The sequence below is a fragment of the Tamandua tetradactyla genome, chromosome 1 (assembly GCF_023851605.1).
Source record: "Tamandua tetradactyla isolate mTamTet1 chromosome 1, mTamTet1.pri, whole genome shotgun sequence".
Classification (NCBI taxonomy): domain Eukaryota; kingdom Metazoa; phylum Chordata; class Mammalia; order Pilosa; family Myrmecophagidae; genus Tamandua; species Tamandua tetradactyla.
In genome coordinates this window covers 113,614,654-113,639,815 of record NC_135327.1, presented here as the reverse complement: position 1 = coordinate 113,639,815, position 25,162 = coordinate 113,614,654, and the positions used below count along the sequence as shown (strand labels likewise).

The 25,162-nt window shown below is 37.1% G+C and overlaps 1 protein-coding gene and 1 pseudogene across 3 annotated transcripts in view; one reads left to right on the top strand and one right to left on the bottom strand.

Annotated features, from left to right (window-relative positions):
* The window catches only part of PHF14 (PHD finger protein 14), a 236,051-nt gene that overhangs the window by 59,027 nt on the left and 151,862 nt on the right, over positions 1–25,162 (top strand). The window lies entirely within an intron of this gene.
* Positions 17,831–18,546, bottom strand: LOC143679011 (protein FAM133B pseudogene; annotated as a pseudogene).

Genomic DNA, 25,162 nt, shown 5'->3' with positions numbered 1-25,162 from the left:
GTCTCATAAGAGTTGGGAAATTTTCAGTGATCATATCCTGTATTTGTCTTTCTCTCCTTTTCCCTTTTCTTCGCCTTCTGGGACACCCACAACACATATATTCGTGTGCTTCATTTAGATTTCTGAGACCCTCCTCATATTTTTTTCCATTCTTTTTCCTGTATTTTCTTTTGCGTGTTGGATTTCAGATATCCAGTTCTCTAGTTCACCAGTCATTTCTGCTGCCTCTTCATAGCTATCATTGTAGGTTTCCATTGTTTTTTTCAAGGTTTTTTGTTTGGTGGTGGATGGTTTGCATGGTCCAGGAATCAAACTGGGGTCTCCCAAATGGAAGGTGAACATTCTAGCACTGAACCACCTGTGCACCCACCATTGTTGGTTTTTTTAAAATTTTTTTTTCACCTCTTCTCTCATGCTTTTCATTCCCATAAGTTCTGTGATTTGTTTTTTCAAATTTTTGATTTCTTCTTTTTGTTTGCTCAGTGATTTCTTTATATCCTCCCTGAACTTGCTGATTTGATTTTTTTTTTTTTTTTTTTTTTTTTTTTTTTTTTTTAAAGGAAAGACAGAGAGAAGGAAGGAAGGATAGAAGGAAGGAAGGAAGGAAGAAAGGGAAACATCTCCAAACATTTTCTTGCTTTATTGTATTTTGTTTTTCCGTTTTTGTTACATGGGCTGGGGCCGGGAATCGAACCGAGGTCCTCCGGCATAGCAGGCAAGCACTTTGCCCGCTGAGCCACCGCGGCCCGCCCCTGATTTGATTTTTGATGAGATTTTCCATGTCTGTTTGAACATCCTGAATTAGTTGTTTCAACTCATGTATCCCATTTGAATTGTTCGTTTGTTCCTTTGACTGGGTTTTATCTTCGATTTTCCTAGTATGACTCATGTTTTGCTGGCCTCTGGGCATTTCATTACTTAATTAGTTTTGCTGGAGATTGTTTTCTCTCTTAACCTAGGATTTTCTTGTTGAATGGCTTCAGTCTCTGTCTGTTCTTTGACATTCAGTTTCACTTATTCTAGACCTCTAGCATAGGCTCTGTTTAACTGATCAGAATACTTTAGTTCTTGTTTTTCTGTTTCATTTTCTGCCTACATGGAGCCTTTGTTTTTTTCAGGAAGATCTTCTCAGATGTTATAGACCCCAGTCAAATTTTCCCTGGCCTCCTCTCAGGAGGAAAGAGTTGCCTGCATCATTTTTAACTGTGGGTGAGACCCAGCAGGTTAAAAGACTTTCTTAAGAAGCCTCTAGACTCTGTTCCTATCCTGCCCAGTATGTGGTGCTTGTTTATTGGTGTCTTCCCCCAGCAAAATGTGCTGTTGTGCCTTTAACTTCAGCAGACTCTTCCTGCTGGGGGCATGGTTAAGACAGAGGTGAGGTTATAGGTTGGCATTAATTGCTTCAGTTTTCCAATCCTTGGGGCCTGAATTCCTCCAGGGCAGGATTCCACTTGAGCTGGGCCTTACCTTTCTCTTGGGGAAGGTACAGCTTTTAGAGAATTAACTCCTTTCCTGACTAGTTACTCTGTCTCTCAGACAGACTTACTTCTGTCCTTGCGTGGGGCCGTTGGAGCCTGAGAATCCTTACAGTTCTATCTAATGAGCTGTTAAATAGTAGAAACAAAGCAAAAAACAAACAAACAAAAACAAAAAATCCTTTACAGAGCAGGACCCTTGGTCCTTGGGTTTGTTAATCAAGATCTTAAGTTAGTGTGTTGTTCTGCGTATCTCCAGGCTCTATGTGACACCATTTTTAGGTTCCAGCCGTTTTCAAGTATTTTGTGCTGTCAGACTCAACAATCCACTATGTTGGTTTTTTGTTTTTTTTTTTTTTCTGTTAGCCTTGTCCCCTCTCTGCTGGGGCAAAAATTCCTAGTACCTTTAGCTCTTATTTCAGGTTTATCTTAGCTGGGGGCCTATTTTTAGTGATCAGAATTTATTAATTAATTTTGCAATTGGAGCTTGACTGAGGTAAGCCTTTGCTGGTAGTAAAGTGTGTTTCCTTTCCCCTTGAGGAACCAGGCTATAATGCCCATGGGGGAGGGGCACCAGCCTCTGCAGCTTGGGGGCTTACAGTTGTGTGTGGGGTCTCAGCTGCTCCAGCTTGTCCAGACTCATGTACACTGTGTGTCTGGTCGCTGAGTTGGCCCCAGCAGCTGTTCTGGACTGTTCATGGCTATTTACTAGCTGCTCTGGAGGATGAACTAAGTTCTACACCTCACTAAGTTGCCATCTTGCCTGCCCCTACAGATCATTTTCCCAAGGTGTTTTTAAGAATTAAAATGTCAGCATATTTTATATGAGAATCTGAAATTACATTTTTGTAACTTTTGTCTATTTCTCCCTAAATAAAATCATCACCTTTTCTTCAGCATCTCTATTATGTTCTCTTCCTATATCATTCTTTTTAATTCTACAATTTTCCCTCCAAGTTTACTGGCTTTAGATTAAGCAATCACTGGTTTTCGGAGTATGGTCTGGGGATCCCTTAAGATTGTCCCTTAAAGGGACAGTGAGGTTAGCATTATTTTTATAACAATGTGAAAATAGTATTTACTTTTATTAGTCTCATTCTCTCATGGTTAACACTTGGGTTTTCCAGAGAGTATATGACATAGAAAATACAGTGTGCTGAATATGGAAACAGTCCTGAGAATCCATATATCTTATGTCAGTTTTCTACACATTAATGAAATTTGCAAACCTGTGAAACAGTGCCACCAAATTTTCAATAGAATTTTGTATGTTTATTTTCTTATTTTATTTTATTTTTATTTTTTGCATGAGCAGGCTCTAGGAATCGAGTCTGGGTCTCTGGCATGGCAGGTGAGAATTCTGCCACTGAGCCACCATTGCACTGCCCTGTATGCTTATAGTGTTTTTAAATTAAAATGTTGTACTTACATGTAATGTGTTATTATTATTTTAAAATAAGTTAATGAATATTTTGAAAACTTCTGTTTTGATTTTTAAAATGGTAGCTATTTATAAATATATATAAACATAGGCTCTGTGGGGTCTTCAATTTTTAAGAATGTTAAGAAGTCCTGAGGTCAAAAACTTGAGAACCATTAGTTCAATTGATTTTTCTAAGCTTTTAATTTAGACAGAAAAAAGAGCGTTTACTCAATAATTTTTATTCTGTGTTTTATGGTTTTATTGTAATATCAGCCTTTTCTTCCTGTGTTCCTTTTTTTTTTTTTCAACTATGACATATATACAAAGCAAAGGAAGAAAGAAATAATAGTTTTCAAAGCACTCTTCAACAGCTGGTTACAGGATAAATCCAAGATTGTCATGGGCTAGCATATGATCATCTTATATTTGTCCTTCTAGTTGCTCCAGAATGTGGAAGGCTAGAGGGCTTAAATATTTTTTTATCATCACAATCGACTTTTTTTCCTTCTTTTTTTGTGAAAAATAAAATATATACAACAACCTATAAGTTTCAAAGACCAATACCACAATTAGTTGTAGAACATATTTTAGACTTTGGCATGGGTTACAATTTCAGAATTTTAGATTTTTACTTCTAGCTACTCTAAAATACTGGAGACTTAAAAGAGATATCAATTTAATGATTCAGCATTCATTTGTTAAATCCTATCTTCTATGTATTACTCCACCATCACCTTTCATCTTTCCACCCCTCTCTTTAGGGGTGTTTGGGCTACGGCAGTATAAATTTTTGATATTGGAAGGGTCTGTCACTAATATGGGGTACGGAGATGCAACTGTCTGATGTTCTTGAGAGGCCAGGCTAGGTTTCAGGCTTATCTGGACCAAGGACCCATCTGGAGGTTGTAGGTTTCTGGCAAGTTACTCTAGTGCGTGGTAACATTGTGGAATTTTATATATTGCCCTAGGTGTTCTTTAGGATTGGCTGGAGTGGTCCTGTTTGGGAGTTGGCAGGTTATGATAGGTTGCAAGGTCTAACTGAAGCTTGCATAAGAGCGATGTCCAGGGTAGCCTCTCAACTGTATTTGAACTCTCTCTGCCACTGATACTTTATCACACTTCTTTTCCCCCTTTTGGTCAGGATGGAATTGTTGCTTCCATGGTGTCAGGTCTGGATTCATCGCTGGGAGTCATCTCCCACATCACCAGGGAGACTTTCACTGCTGGATGTCATGTCCCATGTAGGGGGTAGGGCAGTGATTTCACATGCTGAGTTGGGCTTAGAGAGACTGAGGCTATATCTGAGCAACAAAAGAGGTCCTCTAGAACCTCTAGAAGTAAATCTTAGGCATACCTATAGGTAGTCTAAGCTTCTCAGCTACCCACGTAAGTTTCACAAAAGTAAGCCTCTTGATCTAAGGCATGGCCTATTGATTTGGGTGTCTCTAAAGTTTGACACAGTATCAGGGGATTCCTTGATGGTAAGGTTTAATACTTCCATATTCTTTCTCTACTCCCTCAGGGGACTTTGCCAGTACTTTTTGATTAACTGCTTAATATACTCTAGGATGTTTCCAGGTATTACAGTAATCTATACAGGATTAAAAGACCTCTTTCTTTGTCTGTATTCCCTGTGTTATAGCTATACAGATAGGTTGAATTAGATTATATGCTACAGAAAATTTCAATTCTAGATGAAATAAGCCTTTCTTCCGTTGGTCTCAAGGAGTATGTATGGTTCTAAAATATAGACGCTGTCTTCCTTAACTCTATGTTCTGATTACTTTAACCCCCACCTATTTGGCTTTGTTCTTATCACTAGATATCAGGTTGCATATATCAAACAGCTTCTCAAAAGCCTGGAATAATAATGACCACTCTGGACTTAATATGTCTGCACTAAAAGCTTACAGTCCAGTCTCCTGTTTTCTTATAAGCGATTTCTAAAGGTGACCATACCATTCTTGTTCTTTTGTTTCTGGCTTATTTTGTCTTACCAAATGTCCCACGTGTTCATTCACATTGTTGCATGCCTCATGACTGTTCTTTTTTGTAGCAGCACAACCTTCTTTCATAAGTGTTTACCATCGTTTGTCAATCTACTTCTCCATCAGTGCATCCTTCAGCCACCTACATTCATCGGGCATCATGTAGAAGCCCCAAAGTCCACAGTCCATCAACATTCTCAATTTCAGATAATTTCATTGTTCCCAAGAAAAAGACAACCAATAAACATACCCTCACCCAATAGGAAATGTAGACCTCCTCATAACTGCTGTCCCTCACCCCCTTATTTACCTCTGCTGTTGCTGATGATTTCCTTTTGAACATAGCTCATAGTAGGCAATAGCCGTTTTCCCCCTGTACCCTGGACTTAAACACTCTTTATACGAGAGTGATGTCTTTGAAGTAATTCTTACAAGAACCAGTTCATATTTCCAGTGTAAATCAGTGAGACATGTAGGTCTGTACAACCCCTTTCAAACTTGTTCATCTTCAATATGATGATATTACTTCTAACCCACTAGAGAATCACCTTTGCTCCTATCTATTCCCTTACATTGGAGTTCAACCTCATTAGCTAATGATTCACCCATCTCTAAGACCCCTATATTCTGTATTATAAGCTTCTGATTGTGCCTTTTATGAGGGTCATAAAAGTGGATTCATACAGTATCTATTCTTTTGTATCTGGCTAATTTCTTTCAGCATTATGTCCTCAGGGCTCATCCATCTTGTCATGTGCTTCAGGACATCATTTTGTCTTACTGTGCAAAATATACCATCATTTGTGTATACCACATTTTGTTGATCCGCTCATCTGTTGATGGGCATTTGGTTTGTTTCCATCTTCTGGCGTGCACATGTCTGTCTGTGTCATTGTTTTCAGCTCTTCTGGGTATATACCAGGTATTGCTATTGCTGGGTAATGGGGCAACTCGATGTTTAGTTACCTAAGGAACTGCCACACTGTTTTCCATAGTGGCTGCATCATTATACATTCCCACCAGCAGTGCCTAAGTGTCCCAGTTTCTCCACATTCTCTCCAACATGTCTAGTTTCCTGTTTGTTTAATAGCAGCCATTCTTACAGGTGCAAGGTGGTATCTTATTGTAGTCTTAATCTGCATTTCCCTTACGGCCAGTGAAAATAACTGTAAGAAAAGCATCTCTTCATGTGCTTTTGAGCCATCTGTATTTCCTCTTCAGAAAAATGCCTGTTTATATCTTTACCCCATTTTACAGTTGGGTTGTTTGTTCTTCGTTGTTGAGTTGTATGATTTCTTTGTATATTCAGGAAATCAAACCTTTGATATGTGATTTCCAAATATTTTCTCTCATTGAATTCACTGCCTCTTTACCTTTTTGAGCAAGTCTTTTGAGGTGAAGAAGCATTTGATGTTGAGGAGTTCCCATTCATCTATTTTTCCTTTTTTTGCTTATGCTTTAGGTGTAAAGTTTAGGAAGCTACCTCCTATTACTAGGTCTTGAAGATGTTTCCCTACATTTTCTTCTGGAGCTTTATGGTACTAGTTCTTATATTTAGGTGTTTGATCTACTTTGAGTTAATTTTTGTGTAGGGTGTAAGATAGGGTCCCCTTTCATTCTTTTTTGCTATTGATATCGAGTTCTTCCATGCCCAATTATTGAAAAGACTATTTTGTTCCAGTTCAGAGGATTTGGGGGCCTTGTCAAAAATCAATGAACTGTAGATTTGGTGGTCTATTTCTGCACTCTTGATTTGATTCCACTGGTCAATGCTTCTATCTTTGTGCCAATACCATGCTGTTTTGATCATGCGGCTTTACGACAGGTTTTAAACACAGAGAGTGTTAATTCTCCCACTTTGTTCTTCCTTGTTAGGATGCTTTTAGCTATTTGGGGTCTCTTTCCCTTCCTGATGAATTTGGTAGTTAGCTTTTTCAAATGTCTAAGTAGGTTGTTGGAATTTTGATTGGTATTGTGTTGAATCTGTGCATCAGTTTGGGGAAAATTGACATCTTAACTATATTTAGCCTTCCTATCCATGAGCAGGGAATGTCTTTCCACCTATTTAGATCTCCTTTGATTTCTTTGAGCAATGTTATGTAGTTTTCTGAGTGTAAGTCCTTTACATCCCTAGTTAAGTTCATTCCTAAGTATTTGATTCTTTTAGTTGCTGTTTGGAATGGATTTTTTTCCTGAACTAACTCCTTAGCTAGGTCATTTCTTGTGTAGAAAAATGTTACTGATTTTTGCACATTAATTTTATATTAGCTCAAGTAACTTTGCTGTAGATTTCTCAGGATCTTCCAAATATAGTATCATATCATCTGTAAGTAATGAGAGTTTTACTTCTTCCCTTCTAATTTGGATGCCATTTATTTCTTTGTCCTGCCTGATTGTTCGTGCTAGAAATTCTAGCACAATGTTGAATAATAGTGGTGACAGTGGTCATCCTTGTCTCGTTCCTGATCTTAGGGGGAAAACTTTCAGTCTCTCTCCATTGAGTATGATGCTGGCTATTGGTTTTTATATATTCCCTTTATCATATTGAGGTGGTTACCTTTGATTCCTATCTTGTGGAGTGTTTTTATCAGAAAAGGGTGCTGAATTTTGTCAACTGATTTTTCAGTATTAATGGAGATGCTCATGTGATTTTTCTCTTTTGATTTGTCAATGTGGTGTTATTACATTAATTGATTTTCTTGTGTTGCACCATCCTTGCATTTCTGGTATAAGCCCCACTTGTTCATGGTGTATAATTCTTTTAATGTGCTCTGGATTCGATTTGCTAATATTTTATTGAGAATTTTGGCATCTGTGTTTGTTAGGGAGATTGGTGTGTAGTTTTCTTTTCTTATGGCATCTTGACCTGGTTTTGTTATTAGAATGATATTAGCTTCATAAAATGAGCTAGGTAGAGTTCCTTTTCCTCAATTTTTTGGAAAAATTGAACAGAATTGCTGTTAGTTCTTGCTGGAATGGTTGATAAAATTCTCCTGTGATACCATCTGACCCTGGGCTTTTCTTTGTAGGAAGATTTTTGATGACTGATTGTATCTCTTGTGATTGGTTTGTTGAGATCTTCTCTTACTTCCTGAGTCTCGTTTGTGTGTCTCTAGAAATTTGTCCATTTCATCTAAGTTGTCTAATTTGTTGGCGTGTAGTTGTTCATAGTACCCTCTTATGATTTATTTCTTTAGGATCTGTGATAATACAGCCCTTCTCATTTTTGATTGTTTTTTTTGCATCCTCTCTCTTATTTCCTTCATCAGTCTTGACAAAGTGGCCCATCAATTTTCTTGATTTTCTTATAGAACGACCTTTTCATTTTATTGATTCTTTCTATTGTCCTTTTGTTCGCCCATTCGTTTATCTCTGCTTTAATCTTTGTTATTTCTTTTCTCCTATTTGCTTTGATATTAGTTTGCTGTACTTTCTCAAGTTCCTCCAGGTTTGCTGTTAAGTCCTTGATTTTTGCTCATTCTTGTTTTTTAATATAGTAATTTAGGGCAATAAATTTCCCTCTCAGCATAGCCTTTGCCACATCCCGTAAGTTCTCATAAGTTGTGTTCTCATTTTCATACATCTCCAGATAGGTACTGATTTTGCTTGCAATTTCTTCTTTAACCCAGTGGTTGTTTAAGCGTGTGTTATTTAATCTCCATTATTTGTGAATGTTCTTAATCTTTGGTGATTATTGAGATCCAGCTTCGTCCTATTGTGATCGGAGAAAGTGCTCTGAATAATTTCAGTGTTTTGAAATTTATGAAGACCTGTTTGTGCCCCAGCACGTGATCTGTTATGGAGAATGTTCCATGAGCACTAGAGAAAAAAGTACAACGTTGTCCTCTGGGGTACAATGACCTATATATATGTCTGTTAGGTCTAATTCATTAATCAAGTTATTTTAACTTCTCTATTTCCTTGTTGATCTGTCTTGTCGTTCTATCTACAGAGGGAGAGTGGTGTATTGAAGTCTCCTACTATTATTTTTGAAACATCTGTTGCTCCTTTCAGTTTTGCCAATGTCTGTCTCATGTCCTTTGGAGAACCTTGATTGGGAGCATAGACCTTGCTGATTGTTATTATCTTCTTGGTGAATTTACCCTTTAATTAGTATATAGTGTCCTCCTTTTCCTCTTATGATGTCTTTACATTTAACGTCTATTTTGTCTGATATTAGTATAGCTTCTCCTGCTTTGTTTAGTTACAACTTGCATGGAAAATCTTTTTCCATCCTTTCACTTTCAATCTATTTGTATCCTTGCGTCTGAGATGAGTCTCTTGTAACCAGTATATAGCTGGATTATGTTTCTTAATCCATTCTGCAAATCTGTATCTTTTAATTGGTAAGTTTAGTCTGTTAACATTCAGTTATTACTGAAAATGTGTTTCTTCATTCCACTATCTTATCTTTTTTATTTTCCAGATCTATATATATATTTTTCCCTCTTTCTCTTTGTATTCTTTAAATTACCCTTAATGGTACTCTTCAATTCTATGCCCTCCTCTAGACCTCCCTCTCCTGTCTTTTTTTTTTTTTTTTTTTTTTTTTAACATGGGCAGGCACCGGGAATCGAACCTGGGTCCTTGGACATGGCAGGCAAGCATTCTTACCTGCTGAGCCACCGTGGCCCGCCCCCTCTGCTGTCTTTTTTTTCATCTGGCAAAACTCTTTTTTTTTAATTTCTAGTAGGACTGGTCTGTTGTTGACAGATTCTTTCAGTACTTCTTTGTCTGTGAAAGCTTTAATCTCTCCCTCAGTTTTGAAGGACAGTTTGTCTGGGTACAGAATTCTTGGCTGAAAGTTTTTCTTTTTCAGGATCTTGAATATATCCACTCTCGCCTCCAGTGTGGTATTTGAGTGGGCTGAACTCAGTCCTTTTTGATTTTCCTTTCATGTAGTATATTGTTTTTCTCTTGCCACTTTCAGCATTCTCTGTTTGTCTTAAACATTTGACAGACTGATTAGTATGTCCCTTGGGGAAGGCCTATTTGGGTTTATTCTGTTTGGAGTGCATTGGACTTCTTTGACTTGTATATTTATGTCCTTTATGAGCCTTGGGAAGTTTTCCCCCATTATATCCTCAGCTACTCTTCCTAGCCCTTTACTCCTCTTTTCTCCTTCTGGGACACCAATAATTCTTATATATGTGTGCTTTGTTTTGTCTATCGTTTCTCTGAGTTTCCATTCAGTTTTTTCCCATCACTTTTGCCATTTGCTGTTTTGTGTCTTTGAAGTCAATTATCCTATCCTCTGTATTATTTAGTCTTTCTTCTGTGTCTTCATATCTGGTGTTACATTCCCCTAGTATGTTTTTTATTTTTTCAGCAGAGTCTTTAATCTCTGTGATATCCGCTATTTTTCTATTTATTCTTTCAAATTCCTCTTTATGCTCTTCTACTGTCTTCTTGATCTCCTTTATGTCATTTTCTATCCCAATTATTTTATTAAGTAGAGTTGTATGAACATCTTTGATTAGTTGTTCCAGCGTCTGTGTATCCTCTGGTATTTTAATTTGGTCATTAGGCAGCACTTTATCTGTTTGCATTGTGATGTACTTAATGATCTTCTGCTGTTTTCGTGACATGTAAATATCTTGATTGATTTGCTGTGGTAGTTGATTTCTTTTAGTAGTCTAAGACCTTGTATTTGTGGAATAGTTGTACAGCAGGGAGCAGAGCACAGGGTGGGCACTCAGTGTTGTGGTTTGTTTCAGGGTAGGTATGGACGCAGGTTGGGATGTTACGCTGATGCTTACGACCATGGGTACCCAGCAGCCAGTGAGGATGTAGCTGTGTATGTTCCCTCATCTTGGGGGCATAACCCTGGTGTGCACTGTTCTAAGGCATGGTGCCCTTTGTCACATGTGTAGAGTTGCGGCAGCAGGTTGATGTTATGCCTTTGTGGATTGGGGGCAGATCTGGCCTGGCTGTGCAGGTCAGCACTTTGTCGGAGCTGCTAAGTGTGGCTGAGTGCCGTGCGCATGCGTGGCTCTAGAACTGTTGGAATGTGAGGGTCCCAGAGTTGAATGGCGTGATTGTGGATCGGTCCACATGCATAGGCCTGGGAGTGCTGTAACCAGATGCACAGAGCTCAGGTGGGTTGGAGTGAGGCTGTGCAACACTATGGGCTGTGGCAGTGGCAAGGGTAGCCTAGGTATGGAGATTAGTGCCCACAGCCTTTATGTGCTGGTAACAGTCTGCAGGGAACAGGAAGGGAGAGGTAGTGCTTGGGAGGAGTGCAAGAGAGGTGGGTTGGGCTGCATTTAGGGTGAGGGTGTGGGGCAGGTACATGCACTGGGGCTCATGGGGTGGGGGTGCCTGGAGCATGGGGAATGGGAGCGGATGACAGGGTTCAGGTGCGTGGAGTGTGGAGTGAGTCACTGGTTACGGGGCTGCGTTGGTGAGGGTAGCACGTCCAAGGAATGCAACATGGCTTGCTTCCATGTCCCAGCTGCTGTCTGTGCACTCCCACGGGCTCCATGGCTCCGCTCCCCAACGTCAGGCTGCAGCTTTCTGCATCTCAGTTCCTTGGCCTCTGCTACCGGGGCTGCTGCATGTGGTGCAGTAGGCTCTCCCAGGTCAGCCGCACTCCCGAATTGCCACTTCAGACACCCCTCTGTCCATTCTCTAATTTCTGCGTGAAACAGGGCTAAGCTCGAGCCACTCTATTTGGCCATATTCCCGGAAGTCATTCCTTTTTTTTTTATGCGGTTTTATTAAGGTATATTTGCACTGCATAGAAACTATCCGAAGTATACAGTCACTCATTCATAGTATCATTACGTTTATGCACAGAGACCCATGAGTGAATGTAGAACATTTTCATTATTCCAGAAAAGAAATAAAAGTAAAAAAGAAAACCCCAATCCTCCCATACTCCTTGTCCCCTGTGTAAGTGCCCACCACAAGATTCACTGTGATATACCTTCCCATGTTTTAACCTGTAACTTTCCTTGGGAGACATATATGATTCTTAACTTCGTTTTCCACCACACTCACACAGTATTCCACAGTTTATTATTTTCACAATAACATATTACCTCTGTCCATTCAGAAACATGTAAGTTTACCCTAGTTAAACATCCTGCACATACTAAGCAACCATTCCCCATTCTTTTTTTTTTTAATTTTTTTTTATTAATCAAAAAAAAGAAAAATTAACACAGCATTTAGAAATCATTCCATTCTACACATGCACTCAGTAATTCTTAGTATCATCACATAGATGTATGATCATCATTTCTTAGTACATTTGCATCGATTTAGGAAAAGAACTAGCAAAACAGCAGAAAAAGATATAGAATGTTAATATAGAGAAGAGAATTAAAATAATAATACTAATAAAAAAATATATATATAAAGGAAAAAGAAAAAAACAAAAACAAAAGATACAAACAAACAAACAAACAAACAAAAAACCATATTTCAGGTGCAGCTTTATTCAGTGTTCCAACATAATTACATTACACTTAGGTATTATTGTGCTGTCCATTTTTGAGTTTTTGTATCTAGTCCTGTTGCACAGTCTGTATCCCTTCAGCTCCAATTACCCATTATCTTACCCTGTTTCTAACTCCTGCTGGTCTCTGTTACCAATGATATATTCCAAGCTGATTCTCGAATGTCGGTTCACATCAGTGGGACCATACAGTATTTGTCCTTTAGTTTTTGGCTAGACTCACTCAGTATAATGTTCTCTAGGTCCATCCATGTTATTACATGCTTCATAAGTTTATTCTGTCTTAAAGCTGCATAATATTCCATCATAGGTATACGCCACAGTTTGTTTAGCCACTCATCTGTTGATGGACATTTTGGCTGTTTCCATCTCTTTGCAATTGTAGATAATGCTGCTATAAACACTGGTGTGCAAATGTCCGTTTGTGTCTTTGCCCTTAAGTCCTTTGAGTAGATACCTAGCAGTGGTATTGCTGAGTCGTAATCCATTCTGCCAGTCTATGTCTTTTGATTGGGAAATTCAGTCCATTAACTTTTAGTGTTATTACTGTTTGGATAATATTTTCCTCTACCATTTTGGCTTTTGTATTACATATATCATATCTGGTTTTCCTTCTTTCTACACTTTACTCCGTACCTCTCTCTTCTGTCTTTTCGTATCTGACTCTAGTGCTTCCTTTAGTATTTCTTGCAGAGCTGGTCTCTTGGTCACAAATTCTCTCAGTGACTTTTTGTCTATAAATGTTTTAATTTCTCCTTCATTTTTGAAGGACAATTTTGCTGGATATAGGAGTCTTGGTTGGCAGTTTTTCTCTTTTAGTAATTTAAATATATCATCCCACTGTCTTCTAGCTTCCATGGTTTCTGCTGAGAAATCTACACATAGTCTTATTGGGTTTCCCTTGTATGTGACAGATTGTTTTTCTCTTGCTGCTTTCAAGATCCTCTCTTTCTCTTTGACCTCTGACATTCTAACTAGTAAGTGTCTTGGAGAACGCCTGTTTGGGTCTGTTCTCTTTGGGGTGCATTGCACTTCTTGGATCTGTAAATTTAGGTCTTTCATAAAAGTTGGGAAATTTTCAGTGATAATTTCTTCCATTAGTTTTTCTCCTCCTTTTCCCTTCTCTTCTCCTTCTGGGACACCCACAACATGTATATTTGTGTGCTTCATATTGTCATTCAGTTCCCTGATCCCCTGCTCAAGTTTTTCCATTCTTTCCCCTATAGTTTCTGTTTCTTTTTGGGATTCAGATGTTCCATCCTCCAGTTCACTAATTGTAGCTTCTGTCTCTTTAGATCTACCATTGTAGGTATCCATTGTTTTTTCCATTTTTTCTTCTTTGTCCTTCACTCCCATAAGTTCTGTGATTTGTTTTTTCAGATTTTCTATTTCTTCTTTTTGTTCAGCCCATGTCTTCTTCATGTCCTCCCTCAATTTATTGATTTGGTTTTTGAAGAGTTTTTCCATTTCTGTTCGTATATTCAGCATTAGTTGTCTCAGCTCCTGTATCTCATTTGAACTATTGGTTTGTTCCTTTGACTGGGCCATATCTTCAATTTTCCGAGCGTCATCCATTATTTTCTGCTGGTGTCTGGGCATTTGATCAGATTTCCCTGGGTGTGGGACCCGGCTGGTTGAAAGGTTTTCCCATTCCCCATTCTTTAACTGCATTTTATATCCTGGTAAACTATTTTGTATATTTTATATTTATGAGTCACAGTGTTATTCATGTCAATGAGATCATACAATATTTGCCCTTTTGTGTCTGACATGTGACTTAACACAATATCCTCAAATTTCATCCATATTGTCACTCACATTGGGACTTCATCCCTTTTTACTGCTGAATAATATCCCATCACATATATATATACCACATTTTGTTTATCCATTCATCTATTGATGGACACTTGGATTGTTTCCATATTTTGGCAATTTGAAAAATACCTCTGTGAACATTGGTATGCAAATGTTTATTTGTATCCCTGCTTTCAGATCTTCTTAGTATGAATCCTGCTGAATCCTGGTCAGCAGGATTGCCAAGTCAGAAAGCAACTCAGTACTTAGTTTCCTGAGAACTGCCAAATCTTCCGCCACAGCTGCTCTAGCATTTTACATTCCCACCAGCGTTGAATAAGTGTTAGTTTTTCTGCATCCTCTTTAACAGTTGTAGTTGCCTGCTTGCTTAACACTGGCCATTCTAGTAGATATGAAGTGATATCTCGTTGTTGTTTTTTTGTATTTCCCTAGCAGCTAGTGGAGTTTAGCATCTTTTAATGTGCCTGTTAGCCATTTGTATTTCCTCTTTGGAGAAATATCTGTTTATGTCATTTGCCCAGTTTTTAATTGGGTTGTTTGATTTTTTTATTGTTAAGTTGGAGATTTCTTTATATACCCTGTATATCCAACTCTTATCAGATATGCTGTTTCCAAATATTTTTTCCCATTGAGTCAGTTGCCTTTTCACCCTTTTGATAAAGACCTTTGAAGCACTGAAGTATTCAGTTTTGAGGCATTCCCATTTATCTGCTTTTTCTTTTATTGCTTGTGCTTTGGGTGTCAAATCTAAGAAACTTCCTCCAATCACTAGACCTTGAAGATATTTCCCCACATTTTCTTTTAGGAGTTTTATGGTGCTGGTTTTAATATTTAGGTCTTTGATCCATTTTGACTTAATTTTTGAATAGGGTGTGAAATACAGGTCCTCTTTCGTTCTTTTGGTTATGGATATCCAGTTCTCCCAAAATCGTTTATTGAAAAGACAGTTCGGTCCCAGTTGAGTGGACCTGGGAACCTTACCAAATCAGCTGACCAAAGATCTGAGGGTCTATTTCTGAGCCCTCCAATTCCAGTCTATTGATCAGTATGTCTGTCTATGCCGTTTTAACCACTGTGGCTTTATAATATACTTAAAAGTCAGGAAGTGATACCTCCCACCTCATTCTTCCTTTTAAGATGTTTTTGGCTAGTTGAGGCCCCTTACCTTTCCAAATAATATTGATTAATTAGCATCTTTGTTTCTACAAAGTAGTCTGTTGGAATTTTGATTAGTATTGCATTGAAAATATAGGTAAATTTGAATAGGATTAACATCTTCATGCATTAACCTTCCAATCCATGAACACTGAATGTCTTTCCATTTATTCAGGTCTCCTTCAATTTCTTTATCAATGTTTTTTTTAGTTTTCCGCATACAAGTCCTTTATTTATACAAGTACAAGTTCTCCGAGGGTGATTCTTAGGCATGATTATCAGTAGGCTTAGCCTCTCCTTTGCAGGAATAAAATTCAAAGGGGCGAGCCCCAAGATGGAGGCCTCAGCCTATTGAATTGGTTGTCCCTTCTGCTTGCAAGAGTAACAGGAATTCCTCAGATGGGGAAGTTGAATTTTCCTCCTTTCTCCCCAGTTCCCTTAGGGGCCTTTGCAAATATTTTTTATTCTCTGCCCACATTACTCTGGGATACCTAGGGGTATCACATTAACCTGTACAAACTAACAAAACCTCACGCCAAGATTCCATATAATTATATTGTTCAAATAAACTGACCATATAAGTTAAATTTGATAATGTGCTACCAAAAACATAAATTTTGCACCAGATCAACCTCTCTCCCTGTCATCTTGCACAGAGGTTGAAGTTTGAAAATATGGGCCGTATTATCCTTTACCCAGTATTCGGTTTTACTTTCTTCCTATCGAGATTGGCTTCATTCATATCTGTATTCAAAGTCTGATCATGTTTTCAGCTTTTTAAAGAGTTGCTGAATGGGGTAAAGCTGACTTTCATAGCTTCAGTGCTCTAACTCTGGGTCTCAGATATCACATAAATACCCAAAGTTATAGGGAACAACCAGCTTATCTACAATTAACTCAGTATTTCAGAATTTAGAAATACCAGTTACAACTCCTAAATACAACTCCTCCTCTTTGGCATTTGGCAGTCTGATTACTATGTGTCTAGCAGTATGTCTGTTCAGATTTATTCATTTAGAGTACATTGGACTTTTTGGATTTATATATTTATGTTTTATAATGGTTGGGAAATTTTTCAGACATTATTTCTTTGGATATTCTTTCTGGGACACCCACAATGCATATATTTGTGCTCTTTGTATTGTCAGTCATTTCCCTGAGACCCTGCTCAATTTTTATCCATTTTCTTTCTCCATTTCTTCTTTTATCTGTTCAGATTCATTTGATTTGTCTTCTAACTTGATGATTATTTCTTCTGCCTCTTAAATCTGCTGTTGTATGTCTCTAGTATATTCTAAATTTCATTTTCAATGTTTTTTATTTCCATAATCTGTTATTTTTCTGTGGTTTTTTTTTTTTTTTACTTTTAAAACATTAAATTAAATGAAATTCTGGCAAGAGCTTTATATAACAAGGCACAGCAGACCAGGACTGCCTCTTAATTTGTTTATGATGTCTTTTTCAATATGAAGTTGTTAAAGAAAAATATCAAAACCTACTATTTACATGCTAAATATCTTGGCAAAACACAGTAATGAACTTATTAAAGTGGCAAGAGTTACAAAAACTAAATAATGCAGCCTAAACAAAATGTATACAAAAAAATAACTGTATTGATTATATAAAATTTTCCTAACCGGTTAAAACTTAACAGTATAAAACATGCATTTTAGATTCTTTTAACTGTCTAGTTCAAAAAGTGCTAGTATTTATTTGAAATGATTCCTCTCTAAAGCCAAAGGGTAGTCAAAATTAATTCATATGACATAACACTGTAATGCTAAAAAATATTCAGAATTATTGAATTCGAGGTAAATTCCAGAGCATTTGGGGTTTTCTCATGTACCACAAGGCCATTTCTCTGGTCATTCACGACAGCATATGACAGAGTCTAAGGATGCACTAAGCTCGGTAAAGGGCGAGATTGCCGGTATCCAGCTCTGACCTCCCCAGGAAGCATGGCTATTGCATCCACAAAAATAGAATGTATGAGGATCAAAGACACACTATTCTGTTAGCAAAGAGATAGCAAACCTCCCACCCCCCAACCTAAAAGTTCCTTCCCCAGGTAAATAAAAAGTATATAAGGGGAAAAAAATTAAAATGCACTTTATATTCAGAGTCAGGATTTTGGAATATCAATGTAATCCCCACCTCAAAAATGCCAACTAAAACTGTCTGAATATTTTTGATAATATCTTAAAGCTGTATTCACATTGAATTTCTGCTGATTTATAATTAAGTGATTATAGTCAGAAATGTCTTTGTCCCTAAATAATCTGAACCACTAGTACGACTGCAGTGTATTATCTCCCAGAGACAGTAAGCACTGAAAGAGGAAAAAAAGATTCAAGCAGCAGGCAACAATTATGGCCCTGTTTCACGCAGCCACAAAACAAGAAAAATCATATGTTTTAGTAAATGTGTCATAATTTTCATGGCTGAAATTTCCTTAGACATTGCACTTTCTCTATAAGGGAATCCTGATTTTTCTTAATGTTATGGAAGATCAAGTCTTGAACAAAGCAGCCTTCTTTATCTTCTCTCTAGTGTTTCTTATATTTCTTTTTCTTTTCTGTTGCTTTTTCTCATTCTTCTTGCTTTTCTTATTTTTTGCTTGTACCTCTTCAGTATAATCGGATTCTGACAAGGACTCAGATGAAAGTTTATCTTCAGGATATATCTTCCTTTTTTTTTTTTTTTTTTTCTAAATCCTTTACTGTCCTTTTCTTTCTCAGTTGAATCCTTTAACTTCTTTTTCTTTTTCCTACTAAGCTTACAATTTGATTCAGTTTCAGACATGGAACTTTCCGAACATTTATGAGAATGGTTCTTTTTCTTTCTTCTTTTCCCTTGTTTCTTAGCCTCATCCTCAGAATCTGAAGAACTGCTGGGAGAATCAGAGCTTGATGAAGATGAATACTTACCAGATTTCTTCTTTTCTTTTTTCATTCTGTCTTTTTTTTGATGAGCTCTCACTTCCACTCAATAATTTCTCCCTGTGTTTTTCTAGTTACTTTTCCAGTTCTTATTCATTTTTTCTTCAAATCCAGCCAGTGCCTTGGAGCCTTTCTTTTTCTTTTCTAGTTGCTCTTTCACTTCTTCCCAGGTGGGCGTTGGTCGATGTAGATAATCTTGTATTGTCCCTGAAGACTGGATTGGACCCCTTGATCTGGCCATTGCTGTTGGGTTCATAGAGGCCATTCAGTTGTCCCACTTCCCCATGGGGCCCTATGACTGTTGGAGAGCACAGTCAGATGCCAAGGGACCCCAGGCCCCAGGTAACTGAAGCAGGCCCCCCACAGATCTTTTTCTGTGTATTCTTTCAAATTCTTCTTTATGCTTGTCTAGTGTCTTCTTACTAACCTTTATCTCTTTAGACACAGTTTCCTTCAATTCTTTGAATTGACTCAGGAAATGTGTTTGCACATCTTTGATTAGTTACTCCAGATTCAGTTTCTCCTCTTTTTGATTTGCTCCGTTGACTGGGCCATTTCTTCTTGAGTTTTAGCATGTTGTGTGATTTTTTGGTGATAGCTGGTCATCTGATTATCTGTTGTCTAGGATTTAGTAGTTGTCTCGGTTTGTATTAGGGCACTGCTTTGTAAGTTGGGTCATCCTGTATTTCTCTGCCAAAACAGTACTGGATACCTGTTTAGGGGTGTAGACCATCTCCAGTGGGTCTGAGGTAAGGTCTAAAGAGCTTTGAAAAGCTCTGCAATTCCTCTGCACTTTCTGTCCTGCCCAGCAGATGGTGCTGTTTGGTGACCTAATTGCCCTCAGAGGTGCTTTACTTTTGAAGCTCTGGCATCATCTGACTAGGCCTTGCTGAAACTGCAGGGTTCCTTTGCCCTCCTTTGCTGATAAAGATCAGGTTCAATATGGGGCTGTGCCCCCCACTTTACTTGTGGCAGAGAGTTCCCCCAGCTTCTCCAGTTCATAGCCACCCCCCAGGCAAAGATTGGGCCTCCAGCTGCTGTTTTATCAAGGGTGGGTGAGGGGTACCAGGACCCAGGGCTAGAAACACAGTCTCTGTCAGTGTTTTTTTCAGATTCTTCTTCCCTCACTGACCTGGGCCTTAAAATGTCCTCTTCTGTCCCCCAGGTCACCAAACAGTCAGTTGGGTAGTCTCTGCCTGGTTACTTGCTTCTTTTAGGGAAGATTTTGCAGTTACCTCTTTGATCCTCCATTTTGGAAGCTCTTGCCTGCTGCCCTTTTGTATACCACCCTCCCCACTGGCTTAAGTCCTGCAGTGGTTCCCAGTGGGCTTGGGTCTCTGAGTCTGGATATAGATGGGGATTGTTTCTCTGCTGTGAGAGATTTTATAGTCTGTGACCCTGGCAGGGGTGGGGGGAGTGGGAAGGATCCTGGCTACTGCCTCTTTGTATTTCTGGAGGTGTGGGAGACCAAGTGAGGGGGAGGGGGAGAGGACTGGTTGGTCCAGGATGGAAGTTCCCTATCTGATATTTTTCTCTTTCTTGGATTCAGCATTTGTGGGATCCTTCTCCAGTCTATACCTTCCTCCAGAGTTCTGAAAAAGTAAAAACTGTCTTTTTATTCACTGAATCTCTGGAGAAAGGTTTTCAGTAACTGTTTATATTGCCATATTGATATATTCTTTCGTTTTTTGGGTAAATCTTCAATGTTATCTTGAAAACTTTGTCTTTTACCTCATCTTTCACATAGCCAGGAAACAAAAAAGGTAATCTGATAAAGAAAATTTGTTGTGTAAATTTTGGGGATATATTTTATGATTAAATTGATTTGATAGCAGTTGTGTTTTGGATAAATTTAGGTTTTTGTTTGTTTCTGATTCTGAGTTTTACTTTAACTAATTGATGAAATGTATTGAGTGCTTACTGAGCATTTTCACAACTGTTGGGCAGACGTAGAGGTATAATTATACAATAGGGTTAGGTGGATTAGTCATGGTTAGAACTCTAGGAGGTGGCCAGAGATGCAGAGTTGTAAAAAAGTAATATTCAGGACCTGTTAAATCCCAGGTGAATACCTTAATTAGGGAACCTATAGGTTATATTTAAAATAGTACTCTACTTCTGGAAAACATAAAGCTTTGCAGTCAGGATGGGTCTTTTACAGCCATTTTATTTAAACTTCTTGAGAGCTTTAACTTTTAAAGGATGGTAATTTGGGTTCCTTTGCATAGCATGATTATTTTGGGTAGACCATAGCTAGTTAATTAACAAAAATGTGTGAGGCAGCCAGGTATGGGAGAGTGGAGTGTGATGGGGTGTCTGTAGTGATCTAGAGAGTGCCTCCTGCCACCTAAACATATGGAAATTGAAATTAAACAAAGAAAACAAAATATTACACTACATAAAATTGTTCGCAGTCTGTGATCTGAATGTTTATATCTGTGACCTAATTTGGGGAAAATATAGGAGAATTTGAAATAAATCATAATGGATTATGAAATTGGACCTAAAGCTTCTTCCTCGACTTGTTGCTTCCCTTGATAGATTGGGAATCCTGGAATCCTGGGTACTAGATAATGTGACTTTTGCTGCTTTGCTAACTGTATGCTTTTGTGGGTGGGAGTGGGGTACATTTAAAACATTTGCATATATTCCTCGTTTGTTTTTATAAGTATTTATAGAATCTGAAAATTACAAGGTGTTCTAAGCAATGTTTCAGTCTCCAAGAATTTGCATAAATAAATATCTAAGGTTTGCTTCTGGCAGTAAGCATTCTGTTAAAATGGAGGGCTTGGCTAGTTCTACATTATTGTATTTCTGTAGATTTGGATTCATGCAATTCAATAGCATGTTTAATTAGAACAAGAATTTTAAATTAAAATAAATTTGTTGTTTGTGGGCATATTTTGCCTTCTGTTTCAGTTTTATATGATATGCTGGAAAGTTGTTTTTGTTTTTGTGTTTTTCTTTTTGAAGAAGTGGTTTATTAAACCAGCTTTCTTACCTCGTGGTGATTATTTTTATAGGAATTAAAAGAAAGTTTGAAAAAGCGAGTGAGCCCCTCAGTCAGGTTCCGTAGGTTCAAATGCTCAGCCATATTTCCCATGACTTTTTTTTAATGTTTTTATTGTCAAATATAACATATATACAAAGAAAAAGAAACAGCAATTATTTTCAGAGTACTCTTCAACAAGTAGTTACAGATTTCAGAGTTTGTTGTGGGTTACCATTCCACTATTTTTGAGTTTTCCTTCTAGCTGCTCCAAAACACTAGAGGCTAGAATAAATACATATTTTTTCCTTTTGTGAAAAATAACATATATACAAAACAATAAATTTCAAAGCATATCACAACAATTAGTTGTAGAACAGATTTCAGAGTTTGGTATGGGTTTCAATTGCACAATTTTAGGTTTTTACTTCTAACTGCTTTCGGTACTGGAGGCTAAAAGAAATGTCAGTATGATGATTCAGCAATCATACTTGTTTGGTTAACTCTGCTTTCTCTGTATGATTCCCATCACCTTTGTTCTTTCTCCCACTCTTTGGGGTATTTAGGTTATGCCCATTCAAACTTTTTCATGTTGGAGGGGGCTGTTGATAATATGGGATAGGGAAATGAAATTAGTTGATGTACTGTAGAAGCTGGCCCTTCTACATTTTAAAACTTATCTGGTCCAGGGACCCATCTGGAGGTTATAGGTTTTTGGGAGGTAATCCTAGTGCATGGAACTTTTGTAGAATCTTATATAATGCCCTAAGTGTCTTTAGGATTGGCAGGAATGATTTTGGTTGAAGTTTGGCAAGTTATGATAGGTAGCAATGTCTGACTGAAGCCTTTATAAGAGTGACCTTCACAGTTGCCTCTTGACTCTGTTTGAACTTTCTCAGCCATGGATACTTTGTTACTCTTCTTTCCACCCTTTTGGTCAGGATGGCATTGTTGATCCCATGGTACCAGGGCCATGCTCATCTCTGGAAGTCATTTTCCATGCCGCCAGGGAGATTTTTACCCTTGGATGTCATGTCCCACCTAGGAGGGAGGGCAGTGTCTTGCAGAATATTCTCTTGCATATTTCCCATGACTTTTTATAACTACTTAGCATAGTAGCCGCTTTATCTCATTGGTGAGGATCTGTTTGAAGTTTCTGTTCTTTTTCATTCGCTTGTGAAAATTACAGATTACGTTAGAAGAATATTCAAACCATATTATGACACACTGTAAGATTACTTATAGATTTTATTGATTTTTCCATATCCTTTGACTTAATAGGGTGAAATCATTCATGGAATAAACTTCAAGTGCTTGTATTAGATCTTTGACTATTGAATGGATACCTTAAAGTACTAAGAGAAACCAGGATTGATAGGAATGTGCTCTTGTTGGGTCACATAGTTTTTAATGAGTTAATCAAGAAGTTACATTGCTAAAGGTAGACATTTATGCATTATAGCTTCAGTGTTACCTTTATATGGCCATATTAGGCATTTGGTTACTCATACTTTATTTTTGTAATTATTGTGAATATGCTGTATGGCAATTACTTGTAACACTTTCACTCCATATCAAATCCATCAACAAATACTACCAGTTAAATCATCAAAAAGTGTTTAGAATATGTCAAGTTCTTACCAATGTCATTGCTACCTACTTAGTTCAAGTCATCCTTTTTCACTTGGATTACTCTAATAATGTCTAAATTCTTTCCACCCTTTCCTTTTTAGAGCATTATTCTATTAAGTGCCAGGTAGTAAATATTTTAGACTTTGTGAGTATATATTTTGTGTTGCAACTATTTAACTTTGTTATTGTAATACAAAAGCAGATAGAAGAACTCACTCTCTGGGCATTCATGTCTTTGGGCCTGATATGTTATCTGGTCTTTGCCCTTCAGTAGTGTCAACCCCTCTTTTCCAGGTTCTCTTGTTAGAGTAGGGCTAGCTTCTCAGTGGTTCTTCCTTTCCAGGTCTTTGTTTCTCATTGTTTTTTTCCTCAGCCAGAGGGGTCTAGTTAATATTGTCCTAATTATTTTGTATTTCTTAGAGAGTTGAATTCAGCAAATCAGAACATGATATAATCAAGCTTGTTGATTAAGTTAATTTTGGTTTATCGTGCATTTTAAGTTAAAATGTATCATCTGTCTCTATCTAAACTCTAAATATTAGCATGACTCTAGCTTCTATTATTCAAGGAAAGTAAACAACAGTCTCCATTGGAAGAAAAAATCTTCTATATTTTATCTTTTATCATTGCAACTCTAAATTAGTTATATTATCCTGTGTTCTATATGTTTGACTTATCTTATTTTTCTACCTTCTTTTTTCAATTACATTTTTCTCATTCACCTTCCAAAATACTCACCAACACACATGCACACACAGCACAGTCCCTGTTTAATTTTCTAAAATAATCTATAGGAAAAATACATGCCAGTCTGGTTTTTACAGCGATTATATTATTATTTTGAATTAACGTCGTGGGTTTTGTATTAGTGTCTAAATTGGGATGTTCGCTATATGACCCCATTTGTATATGCATTATTAAATCTTAATTTAAAATAGTGGATTTGGGGCGGGCAATGGTGGCATAGTGGTAGAGTTCTCGTATGCCATGCTGAAGACCCAGGTTTGATTTCCAGTACCTGCCCATGCAAAAAAAAAAATAATAATAATAATAATAACGGATTTGGAATGGTCCAAACTAAGCGTAAGAAAATATTTAGTAAAATAATAAATCCAGATGAATAATTTTTAGTTATGTGTGAACAGAGTATTCGAATTTTTCTGGATAAGATTGGTGTTGGAGAAAATAAACTTCAGATGCAGAATAAATTAACGTAGATTCTGTTTTTGTTCTAACAGATTCATTAGAAAATGAAAAATAAAATTGGATACTTCCAAAATGTTATATAATTATCGAATCATACATGTTTTTGTGCCTGAGAGGAATATGTATGTCAGCTATTAATAAGGTGAAACAGATCATACCTAATGCCTTTGTGAAGACTTATGTTAGAAGTTGTTAATTTTGCTTTCCTGCATACAACCTTATTTGACATTAGGTAGATTATTATTACTTTTTTTAGTAAAAATAAATATAAACATAATATTTTCACAATGGTAAAGAAGCTGCTATATATTTTAAGTTAAATTTGATAAATATAATTTAAAAGATAAAAATTTAATTTAAATTTAGATTTAGTTTCCTCTGGTTCAGGTAGTCATATTCTGTATACGATAGGTATGAGTGTTTTATGAATTAATAGAATCCTTCAGCCATAGAAGTTAAGTGAAAGTGAGCAAATGTCACATGCTAAATTAGGGATAAATATACCTTCACATCATTAAATTGCTCCTTTAGGCTAGTACCATGAAAGATGGCTGTGAGAGAACATTGTTCCCATTGGAGGTTTTTAGGGTTTTGTTAAAGAGTTGAGGTGAATACATAAGGTGCTTTATTGACAAGGTCTGTTCTTGACCGTTTTTGTGCTGGGTAGAATATTCTTGTGCATTGCTAGCCAGTTAGTAATACCTTACTTATCTATGTTGGCTAGTCCTATATTTTCTGGATGTATTGTCATTTTGTAATATAATCTATATATGTATAACTTTTATATTTAGTTAATTTTTTACCTAAGATGACTAAAATCCTGTTTTTAAACAGTTTTTTAAAATGATAATACAATATGTAAGTACGGTATAAGATTTGATGTCAATATTTTTAAATACAGAAGATTCTTAAAGAAATTTTGTTAGTTTGAAGTTGATATACAGATGTTTAAGTTTGTAAAGCAGCAATCTTTATTATTATATATACAGATTTCTTAATTTATTATAGAAATAACCAACATTGCAGGAGATTCTTCTAAAAGAAAATCTTATTATTTTATGTTAGGTTTATTATG